At 40.4% G+C, this 21,297-nt stretch overlaps 1 long non-coding RNA gene across 2 annotated transcripts; it reads right to left on the reverse strand.

The window, feature by feature from the left end:
* Positions 1-3,957: 3,957 nt before the first annotated feature.
* On the reverse strand, positions 3,958-20,918 carry LOC108499191. Of its 2 annotated transcripts, none has more exons than XR_001875454.1 (4): positions 20,817-20,918; positions 14,411-14,562; positions 5,180-5,341; positions 3,958-4,227 (listed from the first exon to the last, which is right to left on the reverse strand). It is a non-coding gene; the product is annotated as an uncharacterized LOC108499191 (long non-coding RNA). The 2 variants fall into 2 exon arrangements; XR_001875453.1 differs by lacking the exon at positions 20,817-20,918 and adding an exon at positions 20,503-20,515.
* Between the last annotated feature and the right edge of the window lie 379 nt (positions 20,919-21,297).

Raw genomic sequence — 21,297 nt, forward strand, 5'->3', positions numbered from 1 at the left:
GTTGAAGCAGCTCGTGTACCTGATCACAGGTGGGCTGACCGTGCTGACTCTATGCAGCACAAAGCCCTGATTTTGTCACATTTTCACCTCTGTGCTTGCTCTTTCCCAGCTGTGCACAAAGCCACAACAGATAAGCCATTTGCCATGCTGGGATGGGAGTAGGGAGGGAGGGGGCAGAGGGAACAAGGGAGAAGGCACTTGCTGTAAGCTCATTTCTCCTCGTCCCTAGCCCTGATGGAATTGTATTCTGCACACACACTGAAACATTAGCATCGGCTGATTTGGAAGGAATATTGGAAATGAAGTGATAGCAGAGTAAATGTCAATGCATTCAGTGTGACACAGTGAGCACCAGATCTTAAACAGCTTCATCATTGTGGCATTTACTGTATCCTGAAATAATATTAATCCCACTGTTGTCCTTCTTGATGGAATCATCCATGAATATGGTTTATGGGACTGGCCAAAGTGCTAATAGGTTAAAAGAACAACCTATCCAGTGTTTCACTAAATTAAGGTCGCTTCATGGGATTTAATGAAACAAGTACTGTGTGGGGTTTCAAAGGACGTTCCTGTAATTCATGTCTATTTAGGGCTCCTGCTAACCAGAAACCTAATTTCTTTGAGTAAAATGGGTTTTTGTGAAGCCTGGCCATGTGAAAAAAGCTTTAAAGGGCAATAATCAGAAGACCTCATCTGTAACACTTTGTTATTTCAGATCACTGTTTTGAAAGTTTGGGAGATGAAGTTATTTAAAAAAAAAAAAAGGAAAAAAAAACAGTCTGCAAATTAATGAGAACAAATGTATTACTGCTATTGGTCTCTCAAAAATGCCTGAATGGTTGAAGTGAGACCAGGACACCATTAAATTACAAATTGTGTAGACACTTAATAAGCCCGATACCCTGCCTCACAAACCAAATATGTAAATTGGCTCTCACTTGCCCAGTGAGGAGCTGATGCTCAAAAATTATGGGCAAATGGCATCACCTAAGGCCACTGCCTCAGAAACAGACCTGTATTTCCTTCCCCAGTTGTGGATGTAAATGAAGAATGAAATGATGAGTGATCGATGAAATGAAGAATAAACGTGTCAGAGACAGGCAAAATGTGTTTACTGGAACTAGAATTTGGTCAAAACACCAGAAGTGTCACCTGCTCCTCCAAAACTGGACTTGTAATGACCATCACAGACCAATATTTTGATCAAAGACAAAAATTCACAGTTTTCTCGGGAATAAAGAAAGGCTTTCTATATTTTGGAATGCTACAGTCATCTTAGTATTCCCCAGAAATCCAAAACAAGCTAAATATCAATAGCCACACTAAATATCTGACTCTTAGATTAATCTCTTGCATCTTTTTTTCCTAGATTCTGGAAACAGACTGCCCATATTGGTACTCAAGCACCCAACTAATCCTGCCCATATTGGTACTCAAGCACCCAACTAATCCTGACAGGTGTTTGACATTAACATGTGTTGTTAGAAAAAGAAGGGGAGGTACACTGCTTGCGTTTCCTACCTTGGTGACTCCTCTCCAAGACTTGAAAACATCTACTGCTTGTGCAGGTTCTTTGCTAAAGCAAAATCAGCAACTTCAACTACTTCTGCAAGCTGCAAAATAGCCATAGCTCTGCAGCATTATTTGGATTTCTCATCTTTGGAAGGAACATTATCTTCACATGGACTCAACTGTAACAACAGTCAGGGTTAAAGGGTTAAGAAATTAAGTTCAGAGGCAGGACAGATTGCAAGGAAGTTTGTATCATGAAAGAAGGTTACCAAAAAATGCAATTGCAAATTATACTTTGCCATAGGTTATCTTCTTAGTAGCTCTAGTGTCCTCTAGGCAGAATCCTCAAGACACGCCTTAACCTTTACAGACATGACCTAGAGCTTGGAGTCACATCCTATGAGGCAGAGACTGACTGGAAATGAGACCACCATATATCATGTCTGCATGACAGAATGAAACACACACCCACCACAAGAAGAATAAAACCCTCTCTTGAATGTGTCTGCATTGTAAAAAAGAGAGGGGAAAGATTGATTTATTTAAACAGTACTTAACTAACAATAAACACTATCAAACCAAAGCAAACTAATGCTTAGCCATTAAAGCATCCATTCAATGGCCCATCTGTCATATTGTTAAGACCTTTAGAAGTTGTTTAACAAAATGTTAAATAAGATGACATTCAGCAGCACAAAATGCTTGACTGGCTAATGCAACAAAAAGGGGTTGGCCTGCTGGTGTTTGATATACTGCTCTGTGCTACAGGCTGAAAGCTCTGGAGCACACGATGGGGGCTCCCGGGCTGTCGCTTTTTATCTCAGTGAGCACTGCCAGAAAAGCCCAGAATCACCACAGGCCAGTGTCAGCAATAGCACACTGGAAGAAAAGAAGAAAATCCCGATGCAGACAGGAAAAAATGCACTAAATAAGGAGGAAAAAAGGAAGCAAAGGTAACAAATTGGCTAATTACAGGGAGAAGGAAGAAAGCCCCAAATCATCATATTCTTGGTGACCCTTGTTTTTTCCAAATCCAGTTGTTTGTAGGGCTTTTTTTCTCATAGTTTCTACACATTTGGCAGTAAGGTTTGATGGATGTGGTATGAAAGCACTTCAGATTGGCTGTGATAGGCTATTTAGTAAATATCTAGCAACTGTTCAAAGACACATGTAAGTTTGTTTGTTTCTTATATGAAAATGGATTGTTCTCGTTCCCTTTTGAGAATAGTGACCCTCATATAATACGACTTTTTAAGAACAGACTGCATCGATGCCAGAGGCTTGTATAACTTCAAGTCTGTCATCAGGGTTAAGGTAGTACAACTAGGCAAGGGAGGCAGCTAGTAGGATTCCTGCAGTAGTTGAAGAATACATACAATTTTGCCCTGAAAAAAGCCCATTTCCTAAGGAAAAAAGAAATAAATCTTTCTTTCAGATCTGCAGAAGGAAGAACAGGAAAACAGTATTCAAGCTTAGACATGTAACAGTTTTCACAAGACACTACTGGACAGTTCTATTGTCATAGATGATGCTCCCCAGCCCCAAATGTCTAACTAACAAAAACAGGACTCTGTGAAAAGCAAACAGCAACATGTAAATGACTGTTAAAAATCAGAGTAATTTTTTTTTTCTTTTTCACGATTTAAATCCTTCCCCTGGCATTACAAGACGTTTTTAAGACTCAAGGCTTACAGTACTATGAAAATTAACCCTTTGTCCACCGTTATCCTTCAGTATATAAGGTTTTTGTTTCCCATATTCTCTGCCAGTGTGTTTTCCTTCCCAGTGCTGAGAATGGGGAATCCAGGAAGCCCAGCCGGCAGGTTCAAATTTCCCAGCAGCTCAGGCCTGGCAGTAAGTACAGAGGTCCTTGGAAAATCTGGCCTCAAGTGTCACAGGCAAAGGTACCTGGGACCACAAAGCTCTGAGGTTTGTTTCAGCATGGTGACAGCTAATAAAAGTATCGTATTAGCAGGCAGAACAGACCTTATATGCTGGTGCTAGACTACTGGCCACACAAAGACACCTGTGCTAGACACAGCAGGAGAAAGCACTGTGTTAAATTCTAGCCTAGAGAGTTTACAGATGTTTTCACTGACCTTCAGTAGTAGCCCAATACATGAAAGGATGAACTATGATTAAAAGTAACCAATGTTCCCAGGTAGCTTATTGATTTAGAAAGTATTCCCTCTGAAAATATGCTTTTAATCAAGTGTTATTTAATACATCAGAGCTGAGATGCAATAGGAAACAGGAATTCAATAAATATTAGCAAGTCTAGTTAAACACTGACTGACAAATGCAGAGAGCGTACCTTGGCTGCTTACAGGTATTAAAATTGCAAGCCTTGGTCCTGCTGTGATTGATAAATGGATTTCTTACCTGCTATGAATACACAACTAAAAATAAAATTAAAAACAAAACAAAGCATTGTTTTCCCAGCCTGAAGTTTATTCTTAGAAAGAGGGGGGGAAAAAAGGAAAGAAAAAACCCAATGTGCTATGCCAACCTGGCTCTAGAACCCAAATCAACTGCCGTGGAGGTGCTGCTCTCACATGGTGGTAGTGACACATTAAGTATGAACCAGATGCAAACACAGCTTCAGCTTAACAGCAAGAGTGATGAGGAAACCACACAGCTCCTTTTCCTCTCAAACGTCCTCCCACGGTCTCTTTCTGCCTCAGCAAGATCTATTCCAGATGAATAAGGGACCTGGGAAAAGCAAGCAAGACCACAACAGTGTTTTGTTGATGACGTGAGTAAAATAAACGTATACATATATATTTTCACTCCTCTCTCACTGAAATTGTCTTGGCTGTCAGTAAAGAATACTTACAGGAACATCCCAGAATGATCATTTTCCAAACTAAGAGCTCTAAAGGTCAGTCTTCAGTTGTACCAAATTCAACATTACCATGACTGTGTCACCTCTTGGGAAAGGGGGAGGGATTCTTCAGCAAAACATATGGCAAGAGCAGTTTATTTTATCACAGTGCTGTATTGTCTTGAAGTGAAAAAAGGCTTATAGGGAGAGACAGTATCTTTTATTAGACCATCTATTATTGTTTCTTCCCCGCCCTTTTAAAAGTAGTTTATTTTATGGGTTAAGGGTGACTAGAGCAGAGAAAAGAGCTCTGCTGTAGCACTTACAGACAAGAGCAAAGAAACAGAGATAAAAAGGAAAAATAAAGATGAAATAAAGACAGGCTGATCTATTCAAAAGCTGGCACATGAGGTTTTATTGGAGACAAATACTGGCAGAGTGAGGGGAAGGGAAACAAGAAAAAAAGTCTCGTCCTATACAACGAGTACCTGACTGCACAGGCTGAGTCTAAAAGTCAATCCAAAGCTCCAGCCAGGTCAACAGAAAGATTCTCACAGACACCAGTACAGCCCCTCCTGTATGCAGTTTTCATCTACTTGAACATGGCTGTGAATATTCAAGTGAGAAAGAGGATGCTATGCCCAACTTTGGACTTTTTAAGCCTCTCAGTGCAAATTACGTAGAGGAACACCAGCTAGTTGTATGGCAAATATGCCAGCTTTTGACACAAAGGACAAAAGACTATTGTTTTGGTTTTTCCTCCATTTTGGGGAATATCTGTGCACTGGCCTGACCCCCAAGATAAATATGGCAATTAAAACCTTCTGCCTCCAAGCTCACCTGAATAACACCACATGAGGTAACAGGAGAGAGCCAGCACGTGGAAACTGTGCTGGTACAGCACCAGGGAGATCCTGGCTCCCACTGCAGATTCACAGCTTGCATGATCATTAGTTAACTTCAAAGAAGCAGCTGACAACCTTCCACAGTGCATGAAGAAAGCTGAAAAGATCAATTACAAGAAATTATTAGTATGCAAACTATACCTGGGCTCTTCAGGCAGCTATCCCTCAACAAGTATATCAGAGACCAAACAAAAGGATAAATAAATAATCCTATCCTCTGTTTTCAGCATAAACAGCAGTCAGAAAGAAACCTTTGAGGATATTAATTCTATTGGAAACACACTGCTCTTTTTGTATCAAATATATTGCACCAAAACTTAAATGAAGCTTTTAAAACTAGAAATTAAGAAAATCCATCCCACAAAAGGACAGATTTGCTTCCTTGGTGAATTAGTCACCCAGATAATTGTTCCTCTTTAAAGCAATCTTCCTCTCATCCAAAGTTGTCATAACTGTACCTGTGATTTTGTTCCAGGGACAAGGTAACACATTGTTACAACGTGTGGACTTGCACAGCATTAATATGACAGTTTTGCAGTTCTGGTGAGTATCAGCATTACTGTAAATACTGTTTTCAGTATTTCAGACCTACAACGTGAATGTTAAAATGCAAAAAAACTTCTCTGTAATGGCCATTTTCCTGAGCCTCCTTCAACCTGCTCAGTGGTTCATTGATAGGATTGTGCCCCTTATAAAATTGGTAAGTTTTCACCTTTAGAGCTAGTTTCAGAGGCTTAGCTCTTCTCTAAGTACAGCAAGAAATCTGGTTTATAAATGCATCAGGCACAATATTCCTTACTAATATGAACCGGTGCAGCTGCACTGACATCCACAGAGCTGCACCTTCTAATAACAGCAAAGGATCTGGGCTATAATACCATACTATTAAGGGCCAGTAGGTCTCATCAGTCCTCCCCTAAGGAAAAAAAAAATAGAAGAGAGATTGAAATATAAAAACTGAAAACCATCTACTATATCATCAGGTTCATCTTTCAGGCAACTTCTGTGTGATTGTTTAACCTGAAGTGGCCTTGGATTAGCATGAGAGACTTACAAAACCTGCAAACCACACAAGGGGTCATTCATCCATGAGCCTGTTCAATTCACACCGTTTCAGACCTAGCAGAACACATGCTGACTCGGTGCACTGCCTCACCAGAAAGACTTTAAACCAGATGTGCAGCAGTTGATCAAGAATGCCTTTTCCCAAGCACGTCCTTTCTTCCTGTTGAACTACTTGTTATATAGACAGGTCTGCTGAAAGGTTACTGAACCACACAGCCAAGGAAAATGCAAGGGCAGAGAGAGGAGCTGCGTCTTCGGCTGCGGCAGAATCCCTCGGATCCGTGTCGAGCCACAAAGAAGCTGTGCTGCTGTTAAATGGCTGATTAGTTTATTCTGCCAAACATCTGAGAGCATCATTAGTTACACAAATGGCTTGAATTATGATCAAATGAGCTGAGTAACCTGCTGCCATGAAACTCCGTGTGAGTCCTGTTTTCTCAGATCTCAACATGTGTTACTCAGTGCGAAGCCGTGTCTCCTGGCTCTGTCTGATGGCTCATGCAGGCCTGGCTTTAAGAGTGCCCTTCTCATTCTGAGGACCACCCTTCCCGCTGAATTGTTTTACCTGAAGATTGCCTCAGTATGAATTTCCACCAGACAAGAAGAATTAACACATTTTCAGATATCCTTTGTCACTGCACTTTCACACACTCTTTTTGACAGCAGGGGTTGCTCTCTATTTTTTGAAAGAAAAATTAAAAAATCGGAACCAAACCCACATTTCCCTGTTGTATTGAAGCTCAGTGGTGATGAAAAGGAATTAATGAAACCACTTTGTAATTTTGCTAAGAGAGGACCAGGATATCTCTCTTAGAACACAGAAAGGGTACCAGCACAATACCGGCCACTAGATTTACCTCCCTCCTTTACATTTTGCTGCAACCCAGCAACCCAACCCTTTATAGCAAAGAGGCTCTGACATAGATCAAAATACATCACCTCAACCTAATTCCAACAGAAAAAAAATTAAGTACCAGTATTTCAAAGCATCAGTCCTCCAGTCCTCTCTCACTTTTGAAGGCTGACACCTGCTGTGTTAATTCCCAAGGGTGAGTAAATCCCTCTATTGCAGCACAAGAGAGATTCTTGTATAAGCAAAACCATCAGTTTCAAATTATATTTCCTCTCCCAAGTCTCTGAACTCTTTGCTCAGAAAGTTAAGTACCCAACTAGATTCACTCAGAAATGTGGGAATCTCCCACATATTTCCTTTTGTCCTGCAAGATATTTTACTAAACAGGAGTTTATACAGAATCAACAGGGTGGAAAAAGTTCCTGCTGTTCTCAATGCAGTGACATCGAAGCATTTTATCCTGCAATATAGGAGAGTGTTTCTATGCACAAACTACCCCAAAATTGCATGGGGAGGTATCAAGAAATACACAGGCACACTGATGAAATATTTGTAAGGATAGTCACCAATCAGTGTGTTCTTTCTTAGTTTTAAAAGTTCCAAAATTAAGAGTTTCATTTTCACCTCTGGGTATAAATGAGTTTCTAAAATCTGAAGGGGAGAAATGCATCACACAAATCCACCACTGCCACCAGGAACAGTTACACTCATTTAGCCATGACTGATCAATCAAGAAACTCCACAGACATTTCCATGCCAGCCCTGTCAGACAAGAAATAAGCAGCCAGGTTCATTCCAATTAGTGACCTGTCCCATACTTAGTTTCTTCCTTCCTCTTTTGAAGCACTTCCTGCAGAGAGCACTTGAACTAGAGTATAACTCCTAGTAGCTAGAACTACAGCAAGCACCTGGTGAGATGCTACAGATGTTATTTTGGATCATCTGGTAAAATAAGATCACAACAAACACTATTAGCTCTATTAACATTGAGTCCAAGATTTAATCATGTTGCACTCATGTGGGTTGGAATTTTCTAAGTGGAAAAGTCCTTCAAGTGAAACAAGTATTTTCTGAAAAAAAAAATAAAATTTGCATTCAAGAAATTATCATTCCTTTCTTTTAGGACAGTCGAAACGAAACTGTATAGTTTCAAGATAGATATAGTTATATATCTATATATCTATAGTCACCCAAACTACTGCAGTGCCTCATGACGTTTCAGTTTTCAACTACTACACCACTGACAGATTACACCTCACATGTATTGACCTGGAAAATATATAAATTAGTATCCTGATAATAATTAACACGATACGAAAATATCACTTTACTTCTGCCGGGAATCCTTTTGTTCAGAAACACGTTCACAGATCATGTTTGATTGCAACAGCCTGACATAATGTATGGGGGGAGGGTGAGAAAGTACACCACAAATAAATAGTGTATTTATGAATTCCAACAACTCTTAGTGTATGAAGACAGGAAAGAGAGAACCTCAGTGGGACTTTTATGCCTGACACCTGCAGGGTCCCAGCCCACAGCAGCAAACTTGTACCAGTCACTAAAATAAGTTGACTCATTCTCTGTCATAATACCTTTTCCTATTGTTGATGAGGAGACACTTCCCAAAAATAAAACCATGGATCTTCATATTCCAAATTACCATGAAAAATAAAATGCTTCCTCCCTGAGAAACAGGTAGACTTTGGCAATAGCTCTCTTTTGCACAAACTCACCCTCTCAGATTTCTAAGAACACTTTCATTGCCCAGCTCTTATAGTTCACTGCAATTATGATACGATTGTTTTCATTAATTAGAAGAGAATATCAATGTCCTGATCTCCTCTCCTGACAGAAGAAAAGACATGATCAACGAAATTATGCTCACTCAAAGGTGGAGTAAAAGAGCAACAATGCCTCGCAAATTTGCCACAAATACATTTCTGCAGTTGTTGCATGTTATGTTTATGGATTTACTATGGCTTCCAAGATGATAGCTGCAAACTCTTGTTTTTATGAAAGGACATCTGGATCAGGCACATATCCAGAATTAGTATTCTTCTTGCAGCAGAACTCCAACATCTGCTCCATATGCTATTGTATCTTGTATGCTGATTGACTTCCAACAGAACTGGATTTTGCAGAGTTTACTAGAGGGCTCATCAATATGTTTCTCCACTTAGAATTCAAAAACCTACTCAGCATTATGAAATATAAGCTTTTTCTCCCAGGAAGCCTCTCGCTGTGCAGTTCTGTCACAGCCTTTGCACTGCTCTAGTTACAGAGAGCAGACATCAGTTCTTTGTCTGCAATGGTCTTAAAGAAGGCTTTGTTCCAAAGGTCCTTAATGGAGTCCTAAAATATGGGGGCATTTTACCATCAGTAATCTGCAACTGCTTAAGGGCATTTTTTTCCTGCATAGCATTCTCCTGTGTTTTCTGTTTGATGCTTCTGAATGACCTGGAGTAGAGGGCCAGTCCCAAGCAGACTGATAAATTATCAGTGTCTAGATAGAGAATACAATGCTGGGGAGAGGTCTGCCAACAGATCCTCAGAGCGTGTCATGTTTATAATTTCCTTTAAGTTTTTTTCTGGTCTTATAGGAAAAGTCTCATTAGATTTCCCAAACCTCAGATGTTCTTTTCCAACTATCCCCTTTTAATTTGGCAAATAACCAGAGTATTGCTTGCTTTTTATCTTCCAATTGCTGGTTTGCCAGCACAATTTCCTTCACACTAAAATTTTCAAGGAGTACACTTTAAAGCTTTATATCAAGAATACATTTCAATACACAGTAGTTCTACAATAAAAGGCTCTCTGCTGACAGGTAAATATACTCATGCTCTTCTTTGTACCATCTTCTCCTTCAGGTACTCCCTGCCTAGTAAAGCTACTCCTTAGTTTGTTTTCTGCCTTGTGTGTAAAAAAAAAAAAGATTTTGACTTTTGAGGACTTCAGGATGTTATCATCCTCTAAGACTTAATGTTGTTTTCCACACAACATTCGTTATTCCACCACGTATCTACACTCATCTGACACTCACCAGGCTGTTCTACATGTGGTCTGAAATACTTTGTTCCATGAAGTGTTCATCAACTGAACTTCTCCCCTTGATCTCACACTCTGTTACACAAAACTTACAAGTAAGTACTCGTGGGTGTATTGAGGAATTCAAACTGATCACTATCACACCTACATCTTGTCTCTCCTGCTTGAAGACAAATGTAAGACAAATGTTTCATTTACTCTCCTTTTTCTTTCCTTTTTTTTTTTTTTCCTCCTAGAAAGGCATGAGACTGAAGGCATTTTTTGAAAGGTATTTTCAGCTCCACTTGGGATTTTGCTGAGCAGTGAATCATAAGTGACATTTACCTTCTCACCCACATAGTGTGTTTGACTTTTTTGGTCACCAGCTTCAAACTGCTCCCAAGAGATTTCTGAACCAGCTTGTCCACTGCTGCATCACTGTCAACCAGAGCTCCCCTCAACCCCTCCAAGCACGCTGTGTTGTGTCCATACCCAAGGAAAAAGCTGTCCTCCATTTGGGTTTTCAATCAGTTTCTCCCACGTGCCACTTCTACGTATTTTTCTTCTAACCAGATCTTTGTCAAATTTATTTCCATTTGCCTCCCCCAAATGTTTTATGCAGCCTGCCTACTGCATGCTTTCTGACTTCCTCCCCTTTTCACTACAGACTTCTTCGCCCTCTTGACAGACAGTCTGTGAGTAGAGCCTGTATCTAAACACAACCGCTGATTTTTTGCTAGTTCCTCTTTTCCTCCGTAAAAGACATGCACTATACATCCCATACATTGATTCCTCTCACATCAAAACATCCTAGTAAGTGTGGGATTATCACTACAACTGCACCTTGGGCTCTACACATAGAGAGCCTCTCTGCAGCCAAAAGAAAATAAGGATGCACACACACTATTATAACATCTGTGGAGACCAGTCAAAATTGCCAAACTAGCAATTAACTTCAGATATCTCTAGTAAGACTCCCAACAATCTGTTGCCCTCCAGGGCCCAAAGGAAGGATGCCACTCATCGTCAAGCTTTCACAGTCACGTCACCTCATCCACTGAAGGGCAAAGGTATGTGACAATGATTCCTGCCAGCTGCAGCTGAGTTTCAATCTTGCCATCATCAGGGAAAGCTGAGGTTTGTGGCTGCATTTCCTTTAATCTCTCTCTCCAACACCTTGGTCTTTGATTTACTAGTCCATTTCTGGGTTATTATGATTATCACCACAGGAGGAGTAACCTGCTTCATTGAAGCCTACAGGTCTTTCACTGCCTTCCAATGCACATTCAAAAAGCTGATGTTTAAATACTGTTTGCTTGTCAAGGCACAGGATGGTTTTGTGGAGTTCACCAGGGCTGCTATTATTATTTTTATTATTGTTATTATTATTATTATTGTTGTTGTTGCTGTTGCTGTTGTTGTTGTTTTGACTCTGCACCTGCTGAGGTAAAAAGGCCTGCAATGGAAGCATTTTCACCTCAATAGGGTGGGTGGATGGATTACGTAAACGACTTTTCTGTCTGGAAAGAGGGGCCTTGACAGGTCCCATGTTGTCAAATGACAATTGTGACTTCTTGCATTTCAAAAGTCACGCTCAGATGGTTTCATCTGAAACCCTCTGGGTAATAGTAGCCTTTTGAGGTTATGATATCTCTGGATGGAATTCAATAAAAGAAATTCACTTTCAATTGAAGCCCTGGAACACTGCCAGACAGCACCAACAATGCCGTATGTCTCCAAAGAAAATTGGACTGATCCCCCCCTCCTTTTTTCTCCTCCCCTTTCCATTTCTCTCTCCATCTTTATTTGTGCTTTCGACCTTGTTTGTGGATTCCTTCTTTTTGATATATTTTCTCTCCCAATAAGCTCGGGTTCCTGAAGGTTTAAAAAAAAAAGAAAATAAACATTTGGGACTGAAAGAGTAGTAGCCAATAATAGAGAGACACACGCTCACAGTAGCAACGACAAGTCACTCTCAATAGCTGACCTTTGCCATATATGTGAAAGGAAACAGAATAGAACCTCTGCTCTAGGTGAAGGGGGGATATTATTACAGCCAACACCTTCCTAGTCCTCGTTAAGAAGGCTGGTTAATGCACTCATTTATTTGTTTAGTTTAAGGCCAGGGGAAGGGAAAAAGCTCACAAAACCTGCCTCACTGCCAGAGGCAAAAATGTTGGCTTTTTGCTTGGGTTGTCATTCATGATGACTTGGGATTTTTTTTTTCCTCCCACCCCCTTTTTCTCTGGGTTTGGGAAGGGCTGCAATTGTCTGTCTTCTCTTGTTTTTGATCATCTAAGCAGATTAACGAGTGTGCTCAGTTGGGAGGCAGAAGATGGAGAAGATGCATCAATCTTGTGAAAGCATTCATTTTCTCCAGTGTTTTCTTCACCAACGACCTACCTCTTGAGTTGTTACTGCTAACATGTGATTTGATTTTGATCAAGTCAAATAGCCACAGGAACTGCGTAACAAAAAAATAACCCCCGCCCATGCCTTGGAAACAGACTATAGAACTCTTTGGCAGACTTTGTGCTGAAGTTCCTTGTGCTTTGCATTTGAGTCGCCTCGGGCTGTAAATCCCTTCTTTTGCCTCAGTTCTACAATGATTTACTCTTCTTACATTAGGTTAAGATTTCAAAACCAGTAAAGTAACAGCAATGCTAGAGTTAAAAAAATCTGACCTGCTTCCTCTCCCTACAGCGTTATTTGTCCTTTTATCCCTCCAAAGCTCACAAGCTACACAGGTTCAGGTCTGTTCGAGTGTCAGCTGAGAAAACAGGCATGGGGTTGGGGGGGGAAGAGGGTCATTTGTTCTGTACATGAGGCTCTCTTCTGATCAGCCACATCAAAAGAATAGTAGGGGATGCTCAGACACCATCTTTTACAAGAGAGGTCAAACCAAATTCCTGAATCACAGGGATCCTTGGGATCCCCTTGCACTTTCAAGAGAGTTGCCTGATCGTTGGCATCAAAGCCACATCTAGAACACGAGATTCTGAGCCACAAGTTTAAATCCTGCTCTCATTTCAGATTACTACATTTTTAACTGTTTTACCTAAACTGTTATGTACATAGTATTAAGTAGCTGTGATAGGACTCGCTGATCCCACAAGAGCAGTTGCAGCTATTGTTCCTTGCAAAGATTTTGCTTACACAAATTCAGAGTATCAGCAATAGCGTTAAACATACCCAGTCCCAATTTCCAGCAGAAAACTCTTTAGGTACTGCAGATGCAAGCATATGACAGCTCTGGACAAATTTGTTTGCACAAATATTAAATAGGTATTACATGCCTCTAACACACAAGATTTTCTCCTGAATTTCTCACAAGCACAAGGAAACTAAACAACTACTCTTAGTTCACCAAACAGCTCGGTGAGAGATTGAGGAACAGAAAGCAGGCCTTCTCACTTCCCCTCTCACACCCAGTCCTGACAATACATCACCTCCTTAGAGTGTAGGCTGGGTGTAAGAGACCATCCCAGGGGCCAAGGTATTAACCAGGTACTGAAATATTTAGGTCCATTTACTGCATCTCATCAATCTATATTAGAATAATAATATCTAATCATATCTAATCGGTATTAGAAAATGGTAAAAAAGAAAAAAAAAGAGCAGCTGGTTTAAAATCACTGCAGAATTACTTCCCTAGACTGTTCAGTATTTGAAAGGTTTTAACTTTGTCAAGAAGTAGTAATTCAAAGCTCTCCGGGCAGATTAGTTCATGAATACCTCGTCAACATTCTTCCTGTTGTTTACCCCCTCCACTTGACATTTTTTTTCAAAGAAAAAAAAACCCAAGTAACAAACATTTGTAACAGACTTAAACATGCAAGAAAACAGACTTGGGCTTTTGAAGCAATTCAGACATCTGTAGTCTAATAATCTACTTTTTCCTGTAGCGATAATAGAAAAATATTCCTTGCAGAGTACAACAGAAGGTATAATCTGCAAAAATTATAGACATTCTTCACTTTATTCTTGGAAAAGAATTTGGTCTACAGAAAGAACCAGAATTATCTGTTGCTTCCTGTTTTTGAAACTGTTGAGCAAAAACCAGAGTCCTGGCCTGGCTCACATAGATAAACAGACCAGCTTCACAGATAATAAAATTTAGTTAGTGTTAGTGTATGTATATACACTGGTAATTCTTGTATGTAGGCATAGGAGAAATAGTAAAGTTGGCATCAAACAATGAATAGGTGCAGTTCAACTTACCAAAACGAGCATACTCTCTTCTCTTGGCAGCATGGATTTTATTCGATTTGTTACTAACAGCTCTAACTTCAGTACTGCTGTGTGAAGATCAAGGTCCTTTCCTCCATTTTTAATTTTAGCACAGCTTTTTCTAATTGTCAATAGAGGGCATACTATAAAACAAAATAAACACATACTTACTTACATCAAATAGCATCCACATTCCTAACAATTAAAATCAAAATACCCAGTGAGTTTATAAACAAAGACCTTGTAACCAAACCAAGAATCTCATTTTCATGTTCTTCTTCCTTCCATAGTTCAGGTTATTAACAAACAAGTTGTTTTTATAGCTGGGAAGAATATAAAGCTTTGCTTAGAACATATAACTTGCACTTTATTCCCATGGATAAATACAAATTCTTTAGGGAAACAGAGCTATGAGTTCTAAGTTGTTCAAAAGCAGAAGGGTCCAGAAGAAAATAATTTTCCTCTAGCAAAGAGTCCATACTGTCCCAGAATCCTGAATAGCAGTGAAATTTAATTATAACATACAATACTAATTCAAAAATTCAAGGATCTGGGAATTTTGCAGGGAACAAAACTTAATAAGATACCAAGCTGGGTGTTCTAGCTATGGTCATAAGTCATTTCATGAGAAGAATTCCGATCCATTCCCCCATGTCATGATTTTCTTTCAGGCTATTTTGTTCTAATAGACTGGATTATCACTTGGTGTTCCACTAAGTTCTCTCATTCTTTTAAGATGATCACTGCAGCATAGCACTAAGAAAGTAATTTATTATTTTAAACTAGTGCAGAGAGTGCCTCAGGTGACCAATATTGGCACCAAAATAACAGGTCTGACTCCCATCAGCCTGAGGCGTGGGTGTTCCTGGGACTATTTCCAAGCCAGACCTCCTTCTCACAGTGTGAACATTAGGGCTGACACTGTTCCAAAGTCTAACCTGAAAAGGAGCTTTTAAAGCCCTATAATTATGCTTGTTCAGCCTTGCAAAGCCACTGTGAAAATTAACCAGGATAGGCAGAAAGTCTGCTCATATGACATTCACAGTAAAGAGCAGTGTTAATAAAAGGCCTGATGAGGAAAGGAAGATGCATACTCCTCAAAAAACCCTCAAAACAACATTCAAAATCCCAAACAAAACTGCCCATGTATCATAGGTATATAAGACTCCTGTGAGAATATTCATTTTCTCTTCAGATTTTGATATGAGCATGATATGCCTTTAATTTTCACTTCTTGAGACGTTTAAATCAGCCTCCTTTTCTGCCCATGAAAACATTGCTGCCCCAGCAATACTGAATTCAAGGATGAAGTGCATTTGAGTTTTCATTCCCACACTACAAAGCTTATCATATTGCAAGATATTGCAAGACAGCAAATGCCTGCAAAGAAACATTCAAGAAGCAAAACAAAAGACAGCAAAAAAATCATGGTTTTCAGATGAAAAAATATTCTAAACCCAGGAAATTTTTGTTCTGTTCTTAAAAGACAATCTGAAAAGAAATACTTCAAAATAAAATCTATCCTATTTGATATAGTAATGCTACAATGAAAAGTTTTATTTCCGCTTCTAGGAGGACACATTGTCATCTCCAAGGCAAAAGCTACCCAGCTATCAGCTCACATGAATCACTCAGACACTGGTGAAAGTACTCATCACTTCCATCACCATCTTCTGCTTCTGAGAACAAATCTCTCCAAAGCCTGGAGTCCTCTGGTGGCCAGAAGAATCAAATTACAACTCAGAAATTCAATAATAAGAAGAAAGAAGTTCAGCAACTTTCATTGCTGATGATGCTCCAGAATCCCTTGGCACTTTTTAGCCTCTCTCCCATACAGTGATTCATCTCACCACCCATACAAAACTCCGTCTTTATTTTTAAATTCGTTAATCAGCCCTCACACTAAAAGAGAGGAGAAAGTTTCCCATACTTCTGTTTCCCATTCTTCTGTAATAAAATTCTCTGCAAAAAAGAGTTTTCCTGTTGTTCAAAAAGGCAATCATGCAGGCAAAACCAAACAAAAGCAACTTACCAGGATTAAATCCCGGTGAATTAGAAAACAAACCCAACAAGCTAACGGTAACATTAGCTTCACATACTACAGCCACTCCACCACTGACCTCTCAGCCATGATTCTCCAGGATGCTCAGTCTACAAATGACCTTCAAAATATCACCCTGAAAACTAAAACTTCTCAACACAGTGATCGCTAAAGACTGAAAAGATATTCTTATGTCACTAAATTTCCCATTATGCCTCATACAGCCAACCCACCCAGCGACCTACCAGTCCTTCCCCAACAAGTCCGATGACCTCAACCGTTTCTCCTGCTTCACTTCTATCACTACATCAACCACCTTTCTCTGATTCACAAAACCATTACAAAGAGGTAAACAGAAATTCACTGCAAGCAGCTACAAGGACTTGATCCCGTTCTTGGGGTGGTCACCTGCTCTGCTCTCAGCATCTATCCACTGGGTAAAGAGTTCAAAACTAGAGGAGACCAGGGTTGCTGCACTGACAAGCTCCCAACCTACCCTATGCACAAAGAACAGCTTTTCCTTGTCTTGTTTATTGAGGGTATGTTGGGCCATCGCAACGGAACTGAGCAGGAAAACTTCTTTCCAACACTGCTGGGTTTTGTTGTGTTTTCCTCTTTCTTCCCGTCTCCCGCCCACCCCAAAATCTGAACCACAGGCATGGTGCATCTGGAAGGGTAACTGTGGTCTGTAGTTCATGTGGATCACTTCAAACCAGGGCTCACACAGGTGTGTGAGGGGAAAGGAGGAGAAAAGCTTGAGGAAAGAAAATTTAAAAAAAAATAAAATTAAAAGTCCCGTGGATTAGAAATGCAAGCTGCAGATGAAAGGTTATCCTTCCCTATTCATTATCGTGTTCCTTCAAGGGACCCTGGCTTTCAGCTCTAGTTTTTGGCTGGGAAACTCCCCAAGCTAATTTTAGTGAACTCATAAAACAGGACCCTAGGGATGATACAATACTCTGTGCAACCTCTAAACAGCATGAATGACTAACACAAAATGACAAATGAAAGGAAATTCCACCTAAACTGTCTACTTGTGAACAAATATTCCAACTTAGAGGTTAAGCAATATCCCAAGTGGACCTGAGTTCTGGGCAAACATTGTGACAAAGACATCCTTTTCTTCCTGATTTTACTTTACTTGTTTTTTTAATCAGATTTCTTTATAACAGAAGTTAGGTCAAGAAAGGAATCTGTATTTAATTTCACTGAGGTAGCTTGTTGGTCTCAATTCAGATACAAACTGAAAAGGATTAGTTGGATTCAAACTCATTTATTGTTTGCCTTACAATAAACCAAGTTTGAAAGAGAACCCTGAAACTCTCCAAGATACTCTTGTAATATCTCTGCTTCAAAAAGAAGTCCTCAAAATAACCTTTAAAGGCATAGCTTTTTTTACAGGCAAACTCAGCCGTAAATACTGCACTTGAATCAAGAACCAAAAGCAGAGATATCTTGAGCTTTTGCCATGAATCATTACAGAGCAGAATGCAGGCAGAGTCTGCCACACTTCCCTTGGATATGCTGGGGGAGCTGTGAGAGGAACGAGGTTCAGAGAGTCATTGGATTAGTGCTCTGATTTCTCAGTTCAAACCAAAACAAGCCAGCAAAAGCTTGCCTTCCTATCCTCTCCTCCACATTATATTAAAACCAATAACAAATTACTCCTGCCCACAAACCTGAGATTGCCTGCACCTTGTCTGATTTTCCCTCTATCTACAACAGAAGAGAAAAAATCTGAAGTGGAAGCCCACATAGCTGAGGGATCATCAGGAGTTATGTGATACTGGGGTTAGACAACCATAGACATTCTCCTAAATGCTGGGGCAAGGAATGGCAAGGAAAGCTGTGTGCAGTTTGGCAAAAAAAAAAAAAAAAAAAAAAAAACATCAAAATGGGACAAATCCACCCAGAGCAGATGCTCTGCTGCAGTGATATCAACATTGCTTCAGAGATCTGGGCAACCTGGAACTGTACTCTGGAAAAAACCAAACAGAAGCAGCAGCTGTGCCCTGAATGGATTTGCTATATCCACTGTCACGTGCTGCCCTGTGGAAAGTCATGGGGCCTGCTCCCTGCCAGACCCACAGGGAAATGTGGATGTATTAGGACTCTCCCCCCAAGGGCCTGCAGTGCATTCTGCAGAGTTTCCTGTTCTTTCTTCTAGGTGTTTCCAGGATGACAGCATTTTTTGGAGAATGGCTCCTGTTTAGGTACCTCAGCAGAAGGGCAAAACTTCCACAACTTTCAGCATCCAAGCATTTTAGCTGGTAACGTTTTTTTTAACAAGGAAGACTTTGGCCTTTGCCCGCTTGAAAAATACCACTGCAGATGCCATACAGCAAACATTCAGAGCCAACAATTCCATGGAAACTGCTGCCTGTTGAACACTGATGAAAATCCAGCTGCCCGTATCCTGTATGATACCATCAACTTCTCTTTTCATCCTGACCAAGCAGTCCTCATCTAGCCAGAGAATGCAAAAGGTGTGAAGGATGCCCTTCTTTCCAAGCCTTTCTGTGTATGCTTGGCCAAACCATAAGCTGATTTATTTAAAAAGAGCAAATGGAAGCTATGCATCATCTGCAGCTCTCCCAGGCTAACAGCCAAATGACTCTGTTTACTGTAATCTCTACACCCAGAGAAGTTTCTTTTGTTCTTAAAATAGCATCGGTCACTGCAGAATGGAGACACCAGGAAATTGAAGACTGTACATACACATACATTTTGTCACAAATCCTGGGGCTTGTGCATACTATTCAATTTAATTATAGTTTTAAATTATTTGCATATCACAGTACTACAGCTTCTGCTGTAGATCAATGAATATATCAATATTAGGTGTTAAATAAGAATATTAAAAGGCTCCTCTAATGCATAATTTACTTCATGGCAAACAATTCCTTCCTCTCAGATCATTACTATTGCAAATTTGGAACCTCATCTGAAGGGGTTTCCCTAATGCATTTCCTAGAAATTAAATTATTCATAAAAGTATGACTTATATTATGATTTTTTAATTCAAATTGAGTAGCACTGTGGGAACGCGCTATTTTCTTAACTGAAGGGGTATAAAAACTTGAGGGGAACGTGGCAAGGTCTGAGTTAGAATGTATTTATTTTGAATGTGTTACTTGTATCTCAGTAACTGCGTCAAATTCCCAGCCCAAGATCTCATGGGCCAGGAACCCTGCAAAGTGATCGTAAGGAAAATGTCCTTGCCATAAAACAGGTTGCAAAACAAACACATGATAGAAAACAGTGAGGCAAGACCCTGAGTATCACTATCCCCACCTTGAAAAGCAGGAGTTGCAGACTTCTGGAAGTTAAGCCAAGGGCTTTTAACTTATGGCAAGAAAATGGAACTGGACTCTATTAAATGTATCATAAGATGTGATCACTGCTTACAAAGGGAATATTTCTTGTACTAAAGGTCTCATTAATCTAGTGGAAAAGGCATGACAAGGTCTAGTGGCCAGGAGCCAAAGCCACGCAAGTTCAGAGACATGAAGGGTGACTATTTCTAAAAAGGGAAAGTAGGCCATTAGAGTTCCGACACTGGTACGTAGGGACACAGTGACTTCTCCAGCTCCTGGAGGCACTGAAATAGAGCTGAAGGTCTGCCCAAAAAGGTATCTAAATGCTGTATCCCAGAAGTCACAGGCCTCATGCAGGAATCACTACTCATATTGCATAGTATGTGGTCTTATTCAATGTCAATCTCTTCTGGCTTTAGGTGAGTCAAGAGAAAGCTCTCAAATTCCAACCTTTTATCTCTGCTACTTCCTCTCAGATCACAAAACCATGGAAAACACACCAGAAGCAACACAACAGAAAGGTACCATCAACAGCTCATGGTGTGAAACCACACAGTGGAAGAGGAAGCAGGGAATGGCAAAGAATACAGGGGTTTATCTGTCAAAAATGTCACACCAATAGAACTTGACATTTCTAACATTGACAGCAGCTGGCAAAAGAAAACATATGTACCTCACACTCCTTTCCTATCAGCTCAGAAGGAAAGATTTGCCTATGCCATTACCTGAATTTACATTGTAAAGCAGAATGATACCATCACCTTTGAGGACCAGCACAGCACAGGCCTTGGGAATCCATCACTGAAGTACAAACCAGGAATTAGCAGATGCAATCCATACATGTGCAATCCATTCCTTATGCAGAAAAGGGGAAACCACTCAACAGGTCCCAAGACAAAGCTGTCTTGCTGAGGCAGTTTAATAAGCAGAACAATCTCTAGGTTTAAAGGAAAAATCCTGTCTTCAAGAAATTCAGCAGGGGACCTGCCATAGCAGCACAGTTTCCTCTTCAAATTCTACTCCCAGCTGAGCCACCAACCTGCTGCGTGACCTTGAGCAGCCCTTCACTTTCCCAGGACTCTCCATCAGCCTTTGCATGCCTTGGGGGGCCTCGTGTGACTCTTGCTTTACATATGTGCCATGCCTAGAATAGCAGGGCAAGAGGCCCCTGGTATTTCTGTGGTACAAATGCTATTACTGGTACCATTCACAGGCCAATCCTACTCCAGCAGTGACTGTGTGGCTGGCTGTCACCTCACTGGGCTGCACGAGTCCTGCTTCTGGGAACAAAAGTCAGAGCAGGGCTGCACCAGGAAGGATTGCTCACATGCTGGTGACAGGTGTTGATCTCCTCTTTGCACCAAACATGGAACAACGTTGCATCCCATATGCTGTTCCATAATGCCACTGAAATCACAAGACTTACCTTCATTACAAGAGTTACAGGAATTATCTTCACAGAGCTTGGCCTCAAAAGTCACCAGTCTCCTGTCCTACACCTGGCCCTTTTTCGAACTAGA

Source organism: Lepidothrix coronata, unplaced genomic scaffold (genome assembly GCF_001604755.1).
Source record: "Lepidothrix coronata isolate B3197 unplaced genomic scaffold, Lepidothrix_coronata-1.0 Scaffold71, whole genome shotgun sequence".
Classification (NCBI taxonomy): domain Eukaryota; kingdom Metazoa; phylum Chordata; class Aves; order Passeriformes; family Pipridae; genus Lepidothrix; species Lepidothrix coronata.